The following is a 20,964-nucleotide window of genomic DNA, read 5'->3' on the forward strand; positions in this document are numbered from 1 at the left end:
TCCTGTAATTTGCCCATGGATATGAAAGTAAAGGGTGGCGCTGTGGGTTAAACCACAGAGCCTAGGGCTTGCCAATTGGAAGATCAGCGGTTCAAATCCCCACGACGGGGTGAGCTCCCATTGCTCGGTCCCAGCTCCTGCCAACCTAGCAGTTCGAAAGCACGTCAAAGTACAAGATAAATAGGTACCGTTCTAGTGGGAAGGTAAATGTGTTTCCGTGTGCTGCTCTGGTTTCACCAGAAGTGACTTAGTCATGCTGGCCACATGACCCAGAAAAATTGTCTGTGGACAAACATTGGCTCCCTTAGCCAGGAAAGCGAGATGAGCGCTGCAACCCCAGAGTCATTCGCGACTAGACTTAACTGTCAGGGGTCCCTATACCTTTACCTATGAAAGTAAATAAAGGAAATAAAAATCTTTTGGAGCACACTTGTCCTTCCCCCAAGCAGTAAATGTTCTTGAGAATGTCAAATATCAGACAAATAAAGTTTTCTGGTGCTATAGATACACAGGTTTGCACCATGTTACTCTCTGGTTGAAAGTCAATGGAGATGATTATTTAATCTCCATACTCTACCATGTAGGAAGCTCTGAAACTGGTGGGGAACCTTTGGCCCTCCAGATGTTGCCGAACTACAAATCCCATCTGCTCTAGCAAGCATGGCCAATGGCTAGGCATGTTGATGCTGTAGTTCAACTTTTGGAGGGCCAAAAATTCCCAACCCCTGCTCTAAATGACTCCTATGGTGGGGGGGGGGGATCTGATCCCAGTGACTTAATAGAAATGTTCTAACATGGACATTTCTGATCTGAGGTCTTACTTCAGTTCTTGGGCTAATATTTTCGGGTAATCATTTGAAATAACTCACAACAAATACTGGGTTTGCCTTAATTGCAGTCTTGGCCCGGATGGCTCATATATTGGGAAACAGATATTCCACAGAACGGAAGCTATCAATTGTGCCATGAAATGTCTCTGTCACTCCCATTAGTTTGGAAGATGGTTTACTGAAGAGGGAGGTGGGTTGGTCATATGAAAAGAATGTGTGGTGCTTAATATGCCTGTTTGGGAAATGGATGAATCTGGAATAGCAACAAATTGGCTGGAATCATTTTGGGAAGGAAGGGAATGTGAGTTCCCGGGAACATTACCACATCTTAGGGAATGCCTATGTTGGACAGACTTAACAAGCAAGGTGCCAAGGGCTAAATGTTTATTTGAGGCTCTAAATGTGTCATGTTTCAGACCAATATATACAAGGTGTGACAGCAATGTTAATTGAATGGTCACAGCAAGAAATATTCAAACATACATGCCTTACAGGGCTTGAAAGTAGGCCCCCTATGATACAATGCACCATTGACAACGTTCGTACAACTGTTGGAATCTTCTGGAGAAGTCCTCTTTTGGTACTGCTTTCAGTTCCTTCATCACAGCAGCTCGGACATGTGAAATGTTGGAAAATCTGTGCCCTTTCAGTGAAGATTTCAGTTTTGGAAAAAGAAAGAAATCCGGTGGGGCCAGATTGGGAGAATATGGAGGGTGGGACAACTCAGAAACCTCGGTAACGATTTCACGTGGAATATGCAATTCTTCTGCCATCATTCGGACGGACAAATGCCGATTCTGCATCAATAACTCACAAACTCTGACTACATTTGCTGCCGTTCTGCTTGCCACCGTTCTGCCAGACTAAGGGTCATCATCGATGGTTGCTGTCCTTCACGGAAACGCATAAACCACTCACACACTGTCTTTCAAGTTACAGCTTCATCTCTGTACACAATTGTGAGTGTTTTGTGGGTTTCTGATGCTGATTGTATGTTTGAATATTTCTTGCTGTCCGATTTCTGTGACTATGCACTGAACTTTCCGGTCACACCTTGTATATTGGGTTTGTGTCAGAAGGGTGAGCTTCTCAGGACATCTTTCTTCAGGATTATGAAAGCATCCTTTGGTGATTTCTGAAGCAGCATTGGTAAAAAGTGCTGGCTCAGTCTGAAGGAGGGCGAAAAAAGATTTCCCTCTGAATTGGCTTTGTGATCCTATGTTTTTCTTTTGTTCTCTTTTGATGTAGCCCATAGTCTTCATGACACACAGAGAGAGACAGAGACAGAGAGAGATGCCATAAACTAAATACAGGTGATGATTAACCAATGAAACATTCTTGTATTGGTTCACAGTCCTACAGAAACCTAACCAGGCCTGTCCAGACCTCGGGCTTGCCTGAAACAGCCCTTTGGAAATAGGCCAATGATTACAAATGATGGTTGCTAAGGATGGTTACAAATAAGGCCTGGCAAAGTGACTCTTTCAGTCTCCCCTTAGATGCCAGAGACTTAATTACAATTATACAGGCGCACCTGCCATCAGTTTTGCATAAATGACCCAGCACACCGCAGCTGAATGCTCTTGACAAAGGTTGCATCAATTCTTCCTGGAAGGAAGATTAGGAAGTAAGCAAAGCCTTGAGGCATGACTCTTGACTTGAGGCATAACATTATTTCTTAAATATGCTTAGCTAAGTAATGGACATGGGAAATGACTAAGAATAATTATTGTAATTTCAGGGTCCTCCAGATTTGTCGTTCTTTAATTATTGTGTGAAGAGAGAGAGAGAGAATTGGTTCATCACACTTGGGAGACAGGCAGAAAAAGTTAAGAGGTCTTATTATTACTATTATTTTAAAAAGTCTGATCAAGAGGAATTCTTGCAAATCCTCTTTACTAGACTGGTTAACTTCAAGCTTGCAGGGGGTGGATGCGGCCCTCCCTCCAAGGTTTAACAATAACTTATAAATTACTGAAACCATCCCTTTGCAATTCTCCTGTTTTCCATAAGCAATTGTTCAAATCTAACTAAGTTTCTATTTCTTTGATCTTTAATAACAATCTTTGACACTAAAGATTGAATCTGGTTTCCTGGGAAGCATGGTATCAGAATATTATCCACTTCCTTTTCAATCTCATGTATTGTTAGGTATTGTTAAAGGTTCTCCTTATGATTTAAAATCTTTTAGGCTGCATAACTTTTTCTCCCTCCAGTGAGCTATACCATAAGTCACACACATTTTTAAAAACCCTTGGATGATATTGTAACAGCAATAAGGGGGAAATTCGTGGGGCTACTTCTTAGCTCCTTTTACACATAACTTTTAAAAATGCTGATGTAAAACTGCTTTCAATCCAACACAGGTAATAAAATTTATGGGTTGTTGTTTGTTTGTTTGTTTTAAAAATGACACATTGTTAGTGGGGTTGAGTTCACGACTTGTTGTTCTAATTCTTATTTTAACTTTTTGAAAGTTTTAAATTGTTGTTAATTTTTCTTATTGATAATTTTATTATTTTATCTCTTGTAAACTGCATAGAGAGGGTTTTTTTTTTACAGTGAAGCAGTGTATACATTTTATGAACTAGCACACTAAATAAAAGTATCTATTGTCTGTCTGGAATCTTCATTCATAAATTCAATCAGATGATGCAGTCATCTGATTGAAGTACTCATCCTGCATTCTGTGCTAATTTTTAAAACCCATTCTTTTCTAAATCCTAAAACGTTTAGCATTAAAACTAAATAAATGTGACTGTTTTTCCATTTACATATTTACATAGTTGTTTATTGGGAGCCATAACTGGGGGGGGGGGGATGAATATACAGTGGTGCCTCGCAAGATGAAATTAATTCGTTCCGCAAGTTTTTTCTTCTTGCGAGTTTTTCGTCTTGCGAAGCACAGTTTCCCATAGGAATGCATTGAAAATCAATTAATCCGTTCCTAGGGAGACCGCCTTCAGACCAGATCCGGGGACAGTCTGTCCCCGGACCTCTTCTGAAGGCTGGCAGGGGGAGAAGGACTTTTCTCCCCACCGCCAGCCTTCAGAACAGCCTTCTGAAGGCTGGCGGTGGGAAGAAAAGCCCTTCTCCCGCCGCCAGCCTTCAGAAGAGTTCCTGCAGGGCTGCCTAGGCTGTGGATAGCAGCCTGCTGCCCGGCGCGAGGGACGCTCTGAAGCAGAGTGCCCCTTGCGCGGGGCAGACATCTGCAGCTTGGGGAGCCCTGCAGGACTTCCCCGCAGGGCTCTCCAAGCTGCGGATAGCAGCCTGCTGCCCCGCACGAGAGGCACTCTTAAGCAGAGCGCCCCTCGCGCGGGGCAGACATTCACAGCTTGGGGAGCCCTGCGGGGAACTCTTCTGAAGGCTGGAGGCGGGAGAAGGGCTTTTCTTCCCACCGCCAGCCTTCAGAACAGCCTTCTGAATGTTGGCGGTGGGGAGGAAAACCTTCCTCCCACCGCAAGCCCCGGGAACAGAGGAGAATCGCTGCGCGCCTTCTCCTCTGTTCCCGGACCTGTCCTGAAGGCTTGTGGTGGGAGGAGGGCTTTCCTCCCCACCACCAACATTCAGAAGGCTGTTCTGAAGGTTGGCGGTGGGGAGGAAAAACCTTCCTCCCACCGCAAGCCCCGGGAACAGAGGAGAATCGCTGCGCGCCTTCTCCTCTGTTCCCAGACCTCCCACCGCAAGCCTTCAGGACAGGTGCTGCACTTCCCCGCTGTCCCCGGAGATTTCCCTATGGGCTTTCATCTTGCGAAGCAAGCCCATAGGAAAATTCGTCTTGCGAAGCCACTAAAAAATCGGCAAACCCTTTCGTCTTGCGGGTTTTTCGTTTAGCGAGGCATTCGTCTTGTGGGGCACCACTGTAATAACCTGATTTGATTTAATTCCATACTTTTCCATAATTTTCTCCTTATACGTTATTTGTCATTTCATAGATCTGGGGTAGGAGAGTCTTTTTACTGAATGGTAGAAATTAATAAATGGTAGAATTTAGATAACATTTGGGATATGAAGGGAAAATACAAGCTGTAGAACTGTGCCAGGCAAGAAATTCTTGGATTTTGCAAACCAAGCTGGCTTGGCTAGCTAAGTGCAGAGCCATTGAGAAACAAGGAGCCAAGTACTAGGCCACTGGGGCAATGCAAAAAGCTATGTTCTTATTGTCCTAGGGGTCTCAAGCGTAATGCTGGTGGTCAACAAAAGAGGTTTAAAGACTCTCTCAAGGCAATTTTTTTTAAAAAAATGTAGTATAAACATCAACAATTGGGAAACACTTGCCTGCAAATGCTCCAATTGGAGAACAGGCTTTACCAAAGGTGTCATGGGCTTTGAAGACACTCAAGCTCAGGACACAAGGGAGAAATGTGTTAAAAGAGGAAGGCACCTCTGGGGCCACCTCTCTCCATATGAACCTATCCAGACTCAGCAATAATCCCATGAGGCTTTATAGGCTCAATTCTTCTTCAGAGGGTGTAAAACACCATCAAGAGTCGGGGCGGAGGAAGGGGTGTTTGGTGAGGGAGGGCCGCCCCGGGTGTCAACACTGAGGGGGGTGACAAAATGTTGGGCGGCACTCACCATGGGGCCTGCCACGTGCCCGAGCCATGCATCTCTCCTGGGAGTGATGCAGTGGCTTGGATGCCCGCAGGTTCTGTGCTGCCCCAAGTGGTCTGCCTGCTGCCTCCTCCCTAGCTATAGGGCGGCTCAGTGGGAGGAGGCAGGCAGACTCCTTGGAGGCCCTGTGGAGCGTACTGACCCAGCTGGCCTGGCCCCATGGGCATCTGCCCTTGCCCCTGGGCACACCGCCCCAGACGCCCGATCGGCTTGCTCCGCTGCTGTCAAGAGCAGGCCACCTCCCGTCCATCTGGTCTGGGGAACCACACGTTAGCAGTGCTTCAGTCTTAGTGGATTGAGCTTCAGTTTATTGGCTCTCATCCAGTCCTTTATTGAGATAGGGCAATAGTCCAGCACATCCACTGCCCCAGCACCAGACGGAAAGGTGAAGTAGAGTTGAACGTTCCCAAGGGCCAAACTAATACTTCTACAGTGACCAATTTTCTTCAAGAGACAGCAATTTTGTTTAACCTCTGAATCACATATTACTCAGTAATTTATTTTTGGCCAAGGTGCAATGCAGCTCCTCCAGTAATACTATTGATGGATCTTCATATGTGACTGTTTCAAGCTGACAAAACTTTTGTGTTATTTCCTCATTTTTTGTTAAAGTGGGAGAAGCACTGAACAATGTATCTGGGTGAGGCCGTAATGTGGTATCCATCCACTGTGACCCTATAGGCTTTCTCTATCTCATACAATATAATATATAAAATTGGTACTATTGAATTAAGCAAATTTGCCAAAGTTTTTTTTAAAAGGTATTCTGCTTCAGTCTCTTCTTTAATTCAATGCAGACTCCAATCATATTGCCTTAATGTTTATTTTCTGCTTCTTCTAACCTAATTTTTAATGCCTGCATTCTTTTTAAAATTTCCTTAGAGGTTTTTTTCATTAATTATAACCTTATTCATAGCTTTTTATTCAATTTTGGTGGTATCATCCAGGCAGGTTCTGAGACCAGCTTTTTATGTGTGTGTCTCTAAAGGTGCCATTAGTTTCAATTATTGTTTTTGAAGGGAGACCTGTTGTTCTTTCGATGTTTGTCTGCAGACAGTTTTTCCAGGTCATATGGCCAGCATGGGGAAACCAAAAACTCTGTTTACCTTCCCGCTGGAGCGGTACCTATTTATCTACTTGCACTTTGACGTGTTTTTGAACTGCTAGGTTGGCAGGAGCTGGGACCAAGCAACGTGAGCTCACCCCATCACAGGGATTCGAACCACCGACCTTCCAATTGGCAAGCCCTAGGCTCTGTGGTTTAGACCACAACGCCACCCCCATCCCTATATTCAGCTCTTAGATCAGCTCTTAGATGCTTAAAAAAAAGTACCTACTTTAACACACCCAGGAATTTATACACACACACAACACAGACAGATTATATTTGGGCTGTGGTAGTAGCCCTGCTTTACCTCAGAAACACTGTATGAAAAAGAAGAGCAGGGAACTAGGAATTTTGATGCAGTAAAGGCTTTATTTTGAAAGAGAAGAGGCACACAATCCCACAGTTTGAATACAGATGTGCAAAGGTTAGCAAGGCAGGTTAACAAGACAATGAGGACACTGAAATGTGGTGGTGGTGTTTTTTATGGTAACATGAAGCAACCTGTAACAACACAGAGGACTAACACCTGCAAACATTCAGTAGAGTGTACTATTTGAAAAGCCTGTTAAACAATGTCACTACATTTTAATAAACAGCCTACAATGGTTGTTTTGGAACTGAGAAGGTGAGCAGCAATGGACAAGTCTCTATGGTGAAGGCTTGCCCACACACCTTCCCCTACAACTGTAGCTACAGAGGAGCATTGGATTTCATGTATGCCACATTTCTCAGCTCAAACAGGACAGGAGTGAGGCCACACCAGTGAAATTCTTGCCCTTAGAGCATGACTCAGAATCCAAAGTGTTGGACTACGGTGGATGACAGGTGTGGCTGAGTTTCCCAGTAGATGCGAAAACGGGTTCTTGAAGATAGAAGTTTTCATCCCTGGCCTGCAACTCAGGGGTTGTACAAGTTGAACATGCATTTCTAGAAAGCACATCTATACATTCAGTGGATGTAACATATTCATTTCTTTCTCTGTCTTCTTTGTCATATACATTCTGTGGACAGCGGTTTTGGGATTTAGAATCTCTGGCACGGGCTGCATCCACTCTGGTGTCCAGACTGGAATTTCTGCGAATAGATGCTTGCAGAACTCAGACGGGAGTTGTACCCTCCACGGCTTGCACCTTCATTGTAGGAAATCATGCGAGCACAAGGGTTGCATTGCTCAATGCCAAAGGGTTGGTCAGGGCAGTAGAGAGCTGGCCCGGGGATGGTCAGGACAAAGGGAGGTGGCTGAATCGTGACGGTGGAGGCAGGGCAGCTGGCGAAGCATTGGTTATATTGTGCAGACATCTTGGCTGAACTGGTTTCGTGGATCTGAAGGGACACATACAAGTAGGGAATGGATGAAGCGCACATGATTAAGAAATGAATGAATTTCACAGTGTTCAGGTTCACCAACAGGCATTTATGTATGTGCAAATCTTCAGAGGTGAAAAAACAAACAATCTAATAAGGGGTTAAGGCCACATTGTATAGTAAAGAACCCCTGGATGGTTAAGTCTAGTCAAAGACGACTATGGGGTTGTGGCTCTCATCTCGCTTTCAGGCTGAGGGAACCGGTGTTTGTCCACAGGCAGCTTTCTGGGTCATGTGGCCAGCATAACTAAACCGCTTCTGGTGCAATGGGACATTGTGATGGAAACCAGAGCACACAGAAACACCTTAGCAGTACCTATTTATGTACTTGCACTGGCGTGCTTTCAAACTGCTAGGTTGGCAGGAGCTGGGACAGAGCAACGGGAGCTCACCCCATTGCAGGGATTCAAACAACCTTCTGATCGGCAAGCTCAAGAACCTCAGTGATTTAGACCACAGTGCCACCCACATCCCTATATTGTATAGTACTGATGAAACAAAATAGGTAATGGACATAAGAAGAGCCCTGTTGTTTCAGACCATTGGCCCTTCTCATCCAGCAACCTGCTCTTATAGTGGCCAACCAGCTGGCAATTGGAAGCTGGAAAGGAGAACCTGAGTGCAATAGCAAATCACTCCATTTGTGGTTCCCAGCAACTGGCACACAGAGGTATATTGGCTTTGACAATGGATGCTGAATATAGGCATTGTGGCCAGTAGCCACTGATACCATTATCCTCCACAAAGCCAACATCAGTCTACCTTAGTCCTACTCAGCATAGGCCCACTGATTATCTAACAGGGACAATTTAGGTCTGGGATGGTGTCCTTCTAATGCTGCGGACTACAGCTCACACCAACCCAAGCCACCTTGGCCAATTGCCAAGGAAAAGGGGCTTGTAGTTCAAAGAATCCAAAGGCTACACCTGCCTTAGGTCCATTCATTTCATTTGGCCTATTTTCAATATAACTTAATTAGATACAATCTATTTTAAAAAAATAAAAATAAGAAAAGTTACTGGAGCACATGTTCCATCCCAGTACGTTTCCGAACACAATATTGGTGCTGACCTTTAAAGCCCTAAACGGCCTTGGTCCTGTATACCTGAAGGAGTGTCTCCACCCACATCTTTCAGCCTGGACACTGAGGTCCAGCGCCGAGGGCCTTCTGGCTGTTCCCTCATTGCGAGAAGTGAGGTTACCGGGAACCAGGCAGAGGGCCTTCTCGGTAGTGGCTCCCGCCCTGTGGACCGCCCTCCCATCAGATGTGAAGGAAATAAGCAGCTATCTTATCTTTAAAAGACATCTGAAAGCAGCCCTGTTTAGGGAAGTTTTTTAAAATATTTAATTCCGTATTGTTTTTAACACTTGATTGGGAGCCACCCAGAGTGGCTGGGGAAACTCAGCCAGATGGGTGGGGTATAAATATTATTATTATTATTATTATTATTATTATTATTATTATTATTATTACCTATTGGAAACCTGCCATCAAGAACTTGACCAGCTATTTCTAATAATTATTGGTAAATCTACACTCCCTTGAGTGCATTTCATTGATGCTCACCTTCCACTCAATGATAGACAACTAACCCTAGACTCTGTGCGAGCATCACCACCATCCTAAGGTATTACTAGTAGCATCTAATCATCAATACTCTGTGAGTATTGATACCTTCCTCCTCAAAATGGGTAATAAATCTGGAACAAAGAGGAGAGCACCTCATCAGAAAAAGAAGTGGCTCTGATAGAGTTATTTCTTCTTCTTCATTTCCGCTTACTAACCAGCAGAGAGAACAAATATTAGGTGCTGAACTATTCTGATAAGTCAGAATTTATTCATGTTTTAATTAACAAAAAGGCAAGCTGGAGAGAAGGAAACCCAAAATTGCCCATAGGTTTCATAGAACTTAAAACGTATTCCATCATGACTTACCAACTCTGCAGTGAAAAGAACTCGAGTGGAGTGTCTCTGTGTTGAAGGAATCGAGTGTTCTTGCTATGTTTCTTCAGGGTTTTTATAGACGGTTTCCAAGAAGATGATGCGTTTTGTTTTCACAAAGTTCTAATCCATTGCCAAATACATGTTTTCCACGTGAGTTAACACCCAAGTAGTTTCAAGGAGTGTTTTCACTATTCTCTTCATGACTGTTAATGTTTCAGCTTTTAGGTGGGGTTCTGTCTGCGGAAATTGCTATGGGTCATTTTTTTTTCAAATGCGGTTTGGGGGGGGGGGTTGCTGTTTTCCAAGTTCAATCTTATTCAAAGCAGAGATGACCAGGCCGGTTATTATTCTTATTTTTTGGGTGGGGAGGTGGATGGAGAAAAACAGCTAAGGATTTTGAAAAGAAACAAAACTCACAGATGATGATGATGATGATGATGATGATGATGATGATGATGATTTCATTTATATCCCATCCTCCCAGCCGGAGCCGGGCTCAGAGCAGCTAACAACAGTAAAAATAACACAGTTTACATAAAATCACAATCTGTTAATTGGACTACATTCTAAAATCAATTCATTCTAAAATCAATTCAGAGTCAAATTAATGGCAACCATTGGGCTAGAGGTCTGTGAGGATTACCAAAGGAGAGAAGGGGTCAAACTGTGCCTTGGGGGTCACTTATGTATCCAATGACTAAGGAGGTGGTATTGTGATTAACATAGATCTAGACTCAGACATAATTCTCATCAGGATCTGGAGAAGCCAGATTTCCATGATTCAAAGATATCAAAAGGCAAAAGGCTTACTCTTCGGCTAATAGATCTTTTCCACTCATGGAACACGGGCAATAAGTTCATTTTGGCTTTACCTTCTCTTTGTTTTAACTTCCAATTTTTCAAGCAAAGATAACAACAACAAAGATACTAATTCACAACATTGTTCTATGCATGATTTAATAGAAGTGTAATTGAGTTTAAGATGTATTTTAATTTTTATGTAGAATTTAAATGTATTAATTTCTTCTTTCTTTTTTAAATAGAATTTGATTAAAGGTTTTTAACATATTAAGCAATAAAACTCAAAACTATTTAAAAACAACATATCAAAGGAAAAGAATAATGTAATATATATATATATATAATGCAACATTCATGATCCTCATGTAACTACAGTAGTACCTTGGTTCTCGAACTCAATCCGTTCTGGAAGTCCGTTCTTCTTCCAAAACATTCAAAAACCAAGGTGCAGCTTCTGATTGGCTGATTGGCCCCAGAAACAATGCCAACAGCCGAATAGGACGTCTGGCTTCCGAAAAACGTTCAGAAACTGGGACACTTACTTCTGGGTTTGTGGCATTTGGGAGCCAATTTGTTTGTCAGCTAAGCCGTTCGGGAACCAAGGTACCACTGTAATTGTGTTTTAAGCCTCATGAATATTGTATTTTATATTTTCTTTTTATTATGTGTCTATATATGTCCCTCTATCACAATTTCACAATGACAAACCTAGACAGCATCTTAAAAAGTAGAGAAATCACCTTGCCAACAAAGGTCTGTATAGTAAAAGCTATGGTTTTCCCAGTAGTGATGTATGGAAGTGAGAGCTGGACCATAAAGAAGGCTGATCGCCAAAGAATTGATGCTTTTGAATTATGGTGCTGAAGGAGACTCTTGAGAGTCCCATGGACTGCAAGAAGATCAAACCTATCCATTCTTAAGGAAATCAGCCCTGAGTGCTCACTGGAAGGACAGATTGTGAAGCTGGGGCTCCAATACTTTGGCCACCTCATGAGAAGAGAAAAGACCCTGATGTTGGGAAAGATCAAGGGGAAGGGGACGACAGAGGATGTGATGGTTAGATAGTGTTCTCGAAGCTACCAGCATGAGTTTGACCAAACTGTGGAAGGCAGTGGAAGACAGAAGTGCCTGGCGTGCTCTGGTCCATGGGGTCACGAAGAGTTGGACACGACTAAATGACTAAACAACAACAACACCACAATTTCACCTCAATCTTCCATCCATATACCAAGAGTTGATTCCCCCAGTGTGGTGTAGTGGTTAAGAGTGGTAGACTTATAATCTGGTGAACTGGGTTCGTGTCTCTGCTCCTCCACATGCAGCTGCTGGGTGACCTTGAGCTAGTCACACTTCTCTGAAGTCTCTCAGCCCCACTCACCTCACAGAGTGTTTGTTGTGGGGGAGGAAGGGAAAGGAGAATGTTAGCCGCTTTGAGACTCCTTCGGGTAGTGATAAAGCGGATATCAAATCCAAATGCTTCTTCTTCTTCTCACCTGAGAGGTTTCCCACATTCCTCAGCCTCACACCCTGAGAAAACCCACTATGATCTTTTTCTCTCCCTCTTTTGATGTGCCATATGGTCTTAACTCAACACATGTACCACATGTACCATACACATTCTTGAATTGTTTCATAGTCTTACAGAAATCTAACCGGGCCAGTCTAGCCCTCTCGGGCATGTCTGAAACAGCCCTCTGGAAGCAGGCCAGTGATTACAAATGATGTTTGCTAATGATGGTTACAAATAATGGCTGGCAAGTGGCCCATCGAGTCTCCCCTTTGATGCCAGAGACGTAATGGAAGTTAAACATGTGTACCTGCCATCAGTTTTGCATAAATGACCCAGCATGTCACAACTGGATGCTCTTGACAAGGCTTGTATCAACCCTCTCTGGAAACAGAAGGATCAGAAAGTAAACAAACCTTGGGGAATAACGTTGTTTCTTGGCTTGAGGTGGAACGTTATTTATTCACTAAGCAATGGCCGCAGAAAATGACTTGGAGTAATTATAGCCATTTCAAGCCCTAGCAATTTGTTGTGGTTCGCTAAATACAGTTCCACGCAGAACACCCTGGAGGCTAGCAGAAAGAGTCTACTGAAAAGGAATTATTGCAATTCCTCTTGGTCAGATTGGTGCACTTCAAGCCTGGTGTGTGTGTGTGAATGCAGCTTTCTAGGTCTCACTATCTGGCTCTCCCCTGACCACATGCCCTCACTTGTCCTGCTACACACACACACACACACACACACACACGTTGGCTGCAATGTGTTCTTGAACTCAGAGAAGGGTATAGAATCATAGTAAAAGACTTGTCAAGCTGGAAGGACCTCTGAGGATCATCTATTTCAACCCCCTGCAATGCAGGAATCTCAGCTAAAGCATCCATGTCACATGGACACCCAACCTCTGCTTAAACTTCCAATGAATGAGAGCCCACATCCTTCCAAGGGAGCCCGTTCCCACTGTCAAACAGTTCTTTGTTTCAGAAAGTTCTTCCTGATGTTTTGTCAGAATCTCCTTTCTTGTAAGTAATAATAATAATAATAATAATAATAATAATAATAATAATAATAATAATATATTTATACCCCACTCATCTGACTGGGCTTCCCCAGCCACTCTGGGTGGCTTGCAACACAATATTAAAATGCAGTAATGCATCAAACATTAAATGCTTCCCTAAACAGGGCTGCCTTCAGATGTCTTCTAAAAGTCTGGTAGCTGTTGTTCTCTTTGAAGTCTGGTGGGAGGGCGTTCCACAGGGCGGGTGCCACCACCGAGAAGGCCCTCTGCCTGGTTCCCTGTAACTTGGCTTCTCGCAGGGAGGGAACCACCAGAAGGACCTCAGTGTCCGGGCAGAACGATGGGGGTGGAGATGCTCCTTCAGGTATACTGGACTGAGGCCGTTTAGGGCTTTAAAGGTCAGCACCAACACTTTGAATTGTGCTTGGAAACATCCTGGGAGCCAATGTATGGAGGTCCTGGGCTGCCAAGAAGACAAGACCCCCCTCTAGGCCTCGCTGATGTGGTCCAAAGCAAAGCAGAACAGTACATTTGCCTGCAGAAGTTCCTGGTGAAGCAGTATTTATCATTCCACTGCACTGGGAATTGTAGCTATGTGAGGGGAATAGAAATAACCTGATGACTCTCACTGACTGTAATAAACTACAGTTCCCAGAATTATTTGGGGCAGCCATGGCTGTTTAAAATGTGTGGTGTTGATATGACCTTCAACAGTTAGGAGGGTTTGTGTGCTTTTTTAAAAATAGCAACTGATAGGTAATAAATCTGAAAGCTAAAAATTCTGCATAGTATAAATGGTCTTCATCGCTCACCTGGCAAATAACAGTGAAGGGAGGGTACCTCAAAGCTTGTATCGCAATACATGCTGCTTCAGGGAAGGGCCATAGCTCAGTTGTAGAGCATCTACTTTGCACGCACAAGTTCACAAGTTCAATCTTTGGCATCTCCAAGGTAGGGCTGGGGAAAGGATCCAGCCTGAAGCCCCAGAAAGCCACTCCCAGTCAATGTAGACAATACTGTTCCTCTGTTCCTACGGAAACTGGCGCCCATTGAAGGCAAGTCAAGAGGACAGAGATGTGAGAGAAACAGAAATTGGAAAGAAAATCCATGCAACGTGCTGTGGGTGGAGAAAGGGCCTTCAGCCATGTGTCATAGTTTTGAGAGGTGGTGTTTCAGGCTTTTATGGTATGCGCACAAAAGTCTTGCAAATACCAAGGGAGTCCCTCTTTTGATCTATGGAATGTGGGTGTGTACCAGGAACACCCCAGTGATACAGTACTTCAGGGATCTATGGTTTCATTTCGTGTTTCCTGTGCAGTTAGGTACAGGCAAATATGTCCATTTTGGGTTCTCTAAGGTCACATTCATGCCATGAGAAAGCAAGAAGGACCTATGTTCCATATCTTTCAACATTCCTCAGGTGAAAATAGGGACATTTTGTTTCACATCAGAGAGCTTCTCCTGCGGTCAAATACACTTATACACCTGTCACATTGAGCAAATTAAAACCTCTCAGCCTAACCCACCTCACAGGATTGTTGTAAAGAAAGCAATGTGTGAGGGAAAGGGTTGTGTACAACACCTTCAATAGATAAATGGACTGAAATAAAATTTCAGCTGTGTGCTGCCTTGAGTTCCTGTCAAGGGAAAAGGCAGGAGATAATAAAGATAGTGACCATGATGATAATTATAATAATGGAAACTATGAGAATGATCAGGAATATACCAGAAAGTAAATCTTACTGAACTCAGTGGGACTTACTTTTGTGTAAAATATGCTTAGGATTGCAGTGTAAGATTGCACCGCCTTTACCCAGTTACTTGGGAGTAAGTTTCAGGCACCTCAACTTCCCCAAAAGCAAAACGTGTGGGTCACCCTCATGGTTTCTGAGCTTTGATGTAGGAAGACCTGGTTGCATTCCAGGGCCTCAACTCATGAGAATATGTGCAATGAGTTACAGCCTCTGCACTCTTTAGGAAATGTGTAAGATTTCCCATTTAGCTCTAGATAGATGGATAGATAGATAGATAGATAGATAGATAGATAGAGATAGATGAGAGATAGATTGATAGATAGATATAGATGATAGATAGAGATAGATGACAGTGATATATTTTGCCTTGCTTATGAAATGTAATTGAACAGAAAACAATTGCTGTAATTAGAAAGCGAAGGAAGGAAGAATCAGTAAAGGAGGGGAAGAACAAAGGAAGAAAAAAGGTAAGAGGAGAAACTGAGGAAAGAAAAAAACAGGAAAGGGAAAATGAAGGGTAGATAGAGAGGGAAAATGAAGATGAAGGGAAGGGGAAATAAAGAAGAGAGGAAGAAAGAAAGAGGAAATGGAAGAAGGAAAGAGTAAAGAAATGAGGAGATAAGGAAGGGAAAGTGGGAGAGGTAGAAAAGGAAGGAGGACTGGACAAAGGAAAAAAGGAAGGGAGAAAAGGGAGAGAAAGGGAGAGGAAATACAGCTGCTCCTATGAGAAGCCCACTCTCCCCACTCAAGCTCCCTAGAAAATGATATTCAGAGGCATAGTGTCTCCAGCTGTGGAGGAGGGGGCATGGCGATCATGGCAAGTAGACATTGAAAACTTCATCCTGCACCAGATGGGGGATTTGAGCTCCACAATTTTTGGTAGCCTTATCTTTAGACCATTGAGAACATAAGACTATCCCTTCTCAGCCAAACCAAAGGCCTATCCTGTTCTCACGGTGGCCAACCAGATGTCCCTGGGGAAATGACTAGCACTGTTCCCTAATCTCTATCAGTTGCTAATGTCAACAAACAAGGGGGAAAGTGGAAAGAATTCACACACATGTGCACACACACAGGAACACAAGACAATTACAAACGATATAATAATATGTGCGCTGAGAACAACCAATTGCGTAAGTGAGCAATCAAAAATATCTGTGTTGAGAGAGAGAGATTTACTATTACTGCTACTATCCATATCACTGATTGTTTTATTTTCTTCAAAGATCTGAAACTGTATCAGGAAGAACCATGTGTTCTGCCATTCTTGTATATAAATACACATAGTCAAGCTAAGTCTCTAGATCTGGTGCAGAGTCTGATTTTATAACCATTTTGATACAATCACATTGTTGGCTATGTTTATGTGCAGCCATCACCTGCAATAAATATATTTAGTCTTCACAGAACACTTTCCTCTCCTCTTGAGATTTTTTCAGGTGTTATTCCATCCCACTCCAACAAAAGAACCACAAAATGTTGTTGGGTTTTGTTTTTCTTGTGTGTATTTTTTTTGCAGTTGTACTTGTGGAACTAATAAAACCAACACCCCAAATCACCTTTGAAACACTTGACCCATAACACTAACAGGACCCCACCTATGAGGCAATGGGGTGAAACATCAACAATGAGGAGGAAGAGTTACGAATCACGACGTCACTCCTTGAAACCAGTTGAGTGTTACTCAAGGAAAAATTGTCTATGGAAATTAATTAGAATCTGATGCATCATCTTCTCAGGAACCATATAAAAACCCAGAGAACACTGAGGAACCTCATCAGATTCCCTCAGCACAGAGACACTCCATTTGAGATCTTGCAGAAACTGGTAAGCTTAGCTGAGATACTTGGGCAAATCGTATTGGTGGTTTTGATTTTTTCTTTCTCAAGTTATCATTTAGTAATGTGTTGATTTGTCATCTACCTGGTTTTCTCTCTCCCTCTCTTTTGGGGTAGCCAACCTTTTGCCCTCTAGGAGTTGTGGATTACAACTCCCATCAGTCTTAGCAAGCATGGCCATCAGGGCTTATGAGAATTGTAGCCTCAGAATAACTGAAGGGGTGTGTGTGTGTGTGTGTGTGTGTGCGTGCGTGCGTGTGCGTGATAGAGAGAGAGAGAGAGAGAATACTAATGCTTATCTATCTAATAGATTTCATATCTACTATTCAGAAAATGGTCCCAGAGCGGGTCTCAATAATAAGATCTATGATTGTACTGAAATATTGATTAGGTCCCCTCTAATATTCAACATAATATTCCAGTTTATTTTCTTTATTTTTGTTGGGCTGTATCCGACTAAGTTATATTCAAAGTAGGTCCACTGATATTAATGGACCTGAGAGAATCATTTCCATTAATTAAAATGGATTTCCTCTAAGTAGAACTGTTGGCTACAGCTCATCATTTTTCTTCCATCAGTGAATTATGCACTATTGCAGTCCGGTCACCAGTTCCTTCCCCAATGTTTCCTGTATACCTCCCAACTGCTGTTGATTCTTGAATGTCTTTTGGAAATTTGAACATGGATTCTTTGAGATTCAATTCACCCTTGTACACTTTTATCTACTCCCCGCCCTGATGTCTTCTTTCAGATCCACACAACCAGTTCAGTAAATATGTCTGCCCAGTGGAACCAATGCTTCGCCAGCTGCCCTGCCTCCACCGTCACAATTCAGCCACCTCCCTTCGTCCTGACCATCCCAGGGCCAGCTCTCTACTGCCCTGACCAACCCTTTGGTATTGAGCAATACAACCCTTGCGCTCGTATGATTCCATACCACGAGGGGGCACGGCGTGGTGGATACAGCTCCTTCTACAGTGGTCCAGCCTCTGGTCTGAGCTCAACGAGCATCTATTCCAAAAGATTTGAGGGTGGATGCAACTCTTGCCAGTGATATTGAAGCTCTGAAGACCTCTATCCACAGAATGATTGTGTTGAGGAGCATGGACTAAGAAATCAAGAGAATGGCTCCACTGATTTTGTAGGCATAGTTTCTAGAAATGTATGTTGAACATGTACAACCATTGTGTTATAAGCTAGAGGTTTTCAAAACCTTTAACCTTCAAGGGCCCTGTTCTACCTTGCTGTGAATTGCCTGTGCATCTGTCAAGAACAAGTATTGCATCATTGAGCATTCTTCTTCGGTTCTTCTTGGGCCCTGATGAGGTCCTGTTGCTCTGCTAGGGCTCACATGGAGGCAATGTTCCTCAATGGCTACAGATGTGGGGAGACAAACATGGGTAAACTATAGATGCCAGCATCTATAGATCTCCTTGTGAAAATCCTGATTAAATTTTTGAGGATGTCACCATTTGTAAACCACTGTTGTGGGCTATTTATGTAAATTTAAAAACAACAACCAGAAATTGGAAAGCAAGTTCCATTGCACATGGCACTTTCAAAACCACTGAAGGCAGATGGTCCTCCATGTAGCAACATGGTGATGTACTGTCTTATAACTGTTCCATGAGTTCAATGTATAGCTGTTTTTGATTTTGATGTTTTGTGCAAACCTGAGACTTCAAACTGTGGATCTCCCTTCCCTTTCAAAATAAAGCTTTTATTGCATCATCATCATCCCTGTTTTCCTTATTGTTACATATGCTCATGTTAATTTTAATCGAAAAGTGGGTCTCCTCTGGGAAAATGGAAGCGATACATTTAAATGCTGAGGAACAAGGATAGCCAATGGGGTGAGCTCCAGATGTGGACTACAATTCCCATCATCCCCAACCCCAACCATCATGGTCAACAGCAGTGGGTGATGGGAGTTGTAGTATAGGAAATATCTGGAGGGCACCATATTGGCTATCCCTGCTGAGGAACATAGGCACCGTCTTGTTCAATTGGATCAAAGGGCTATTCTAGAATGCTGTATGTAAGGCAGGGGTCAGCAAACTTTTTCAGCAGGGGGCCAGTCCACTGTCCCTCAGACCTTATGGGGGGGGCGGACTATATTTTGGGGAAAAATGAATGAATTCATATGCCCCACAAATAATGCAGAGATGTGTTTTAAATAAAAGGACACATTCTACTCATGTAAAAACACACTGATTCCCGGACCATCCGCAGTCTGGGTTTAGAAGGCGATTGGGCCGGATCCAGCCCTCAGGCCTTAGTTTGCCTAACCATGATCTAAGGGCTTATCCAGATTTCCTTTTCCACTGTGCTTTTCAGGCCCAGGTACTTTAAAGTTCTGTATCTGAGTGTTTTTGTTTGTTTGTTTGCTTGTTTGTTTGTTTTTGTTTGTTTCCTGGGAAAATCCACATTTCACTGCAAAACCTGAGGAAAGCTCCAGGACAATATATATATATATCAAATAATCAAAATCAAACCACAAACAAACAAGCAATGCTCCGGCATGGAGCTTTAGGTCCTGGACCTATGCCTACAGATAGGGTACAAAAGAGATTCTGGATGAGCCCCAGCAGTCTCTGGCTACATCAGTGGAGACTTGCCCATTTAAAGAAATGGAACACTGCTCTATCAACCCTCAGTCCCAATTAGTACCTGCCATCAAAGGCTCACTGCTGCCCTATGACTCAGCAAGGAGGAGGATAGGAACAAAACTCAAGCCTGCCATTCGTTCTGGGTCCATCTTCCTTCCTTCCTTCCTTCCTTCCTTCCTTCCTTCCTTCCTTCCTTCCTTCCTTCCTTCCTTCCTTCCTTTTTTGAGGGGTGGGATGCTAATATAGCTCAAGGAGTCTTCTTAATGAGTCTCCCAGTGGGACAGTGCCCACCAAAACCAATTAGTTAAGAGATGTATCAGTTCCCTGTGTTCTATCAGTTTTAGCATCTACAAATAGTAAAAATAGATGACCCAAGGAAAATGCAGTCCATTCTTACTTCAATTTCCAGTGTTGTTCCTTCCCAGCATTTTCTAATTTTAGGGCACATCCAAAATACATGCCATATCCCAGTGCTTGTGCCTTAAAAGCTCCAAGAGGCACCACTCACTGTTCTGTATAACCAATTAAGGCACTGTGGTGTTAGGTGCCTGTGTCTCTGTCAAGGCTCTGTCAAGGCTTCAGGAAAGCTACCCCCCAGCCCCCGGTTGTAGCAAGAGCAGAGAAAACAAAATAGAGAGTCAGTGGAAGAAGATTGGGAGACATTTAAAGATTATCTACAGAAATATTGTAAAATTAAGGAATGTTAGAAAGATGTTGGAATGAAGTTACATGGCTTTAGCAGAAATGTTATAAAGAATTAAGTATAATAGATTGTAATTGGATTAAAGGAAAAAATAATGTTAGAATTTGTTAAGTTAAATGATAGGACAGAAGTTTGAGGAAGATGGAAAGGATTTGCTGAAACAATTAATCGAAGTGGAATACAAAAAAAGGGAGGTGCGAGGAGGTCGCTGAAACAAGTAAAAGAAAGTTAATAACATTGAAGGTATTGGTTGTGTTTCTTTTTTCTTTTTTTAATTACTTTTGTTTTATTTTTGTTATGTATATGTGGTATTTTTGTTTTTATATTGTATTGTATGGTTTTGTTATGTTTGATTCTTTTTCTTTTTTCTTTCTGTAACTTTCAAAACTTTAATATTTTTTTTTTTTTTAAGAGAAAACAAAATAGAGTTCTTTTTAAAGATTTGTATTCAATCCTAATAGCGAGAGACAAAAGAGCGCAACAAGCCTTAACAATGGTGTTGCTCAAAGCTGGGCTCCACCCCCCTGCTTCCTAGCAAAGCCATTTCCTGCTTCTGGGAAGATGTCGTTGTGGGTTGGGAGCAAGCCCTCCCCACACGCATAGAGCAGGATCGCCCCTTCGCTATTGGATGGTCCTCGGCCACATCAGCCTTAGGCCGTCCAGTTTGGACGGTCCGGGGGTGTGGCGCGGGCTATTTAAACTGCCCATGGCTGAGGGCTCGCCCCTGTTTTTCTCCCTGCTCTGCCAGTTATCTCATCCTCCCTCCCTTAGGTTAGGCTCTTTTATTTCTTGACCTTGCTATGGACCTTGGTTGGTTGTCTTGGTTGTCCAAGGGGCCTGGTAGGAATTTTTCCACTTGGCAAATTGGCAC

At 43.0% G+C, this 20,964-nt stretch overlaps 1 long non-coding RNA gene across 1 annotated transcript in view; it reads left to right on the plus strand.

Annotated features, from left to right (window-relative positions):
* The window catches only part of LOC309330179, a 110,198-nt gene that overhangs the window by 77,004 nt on the left and 12,230 nt on the right, over positions 1–20,964 (plus strand). The gene's annotated exons all lie outside the window — the stretch shown is intronic.

The sequence above is a fragment of the Podarcis erhardii genome (assembly GCF_964252035.2).
Source record: "Podarcis erhardii genome assembly, chromosome: 15".
In the NCBI taxonomy this organism is placed as follows: domain Eukaryota; kingdom Metazoa; phylum Chordata; class Lepidosauria; order Squamata; family Lacertidae; genus Podarcis; species Podarcis erhardii.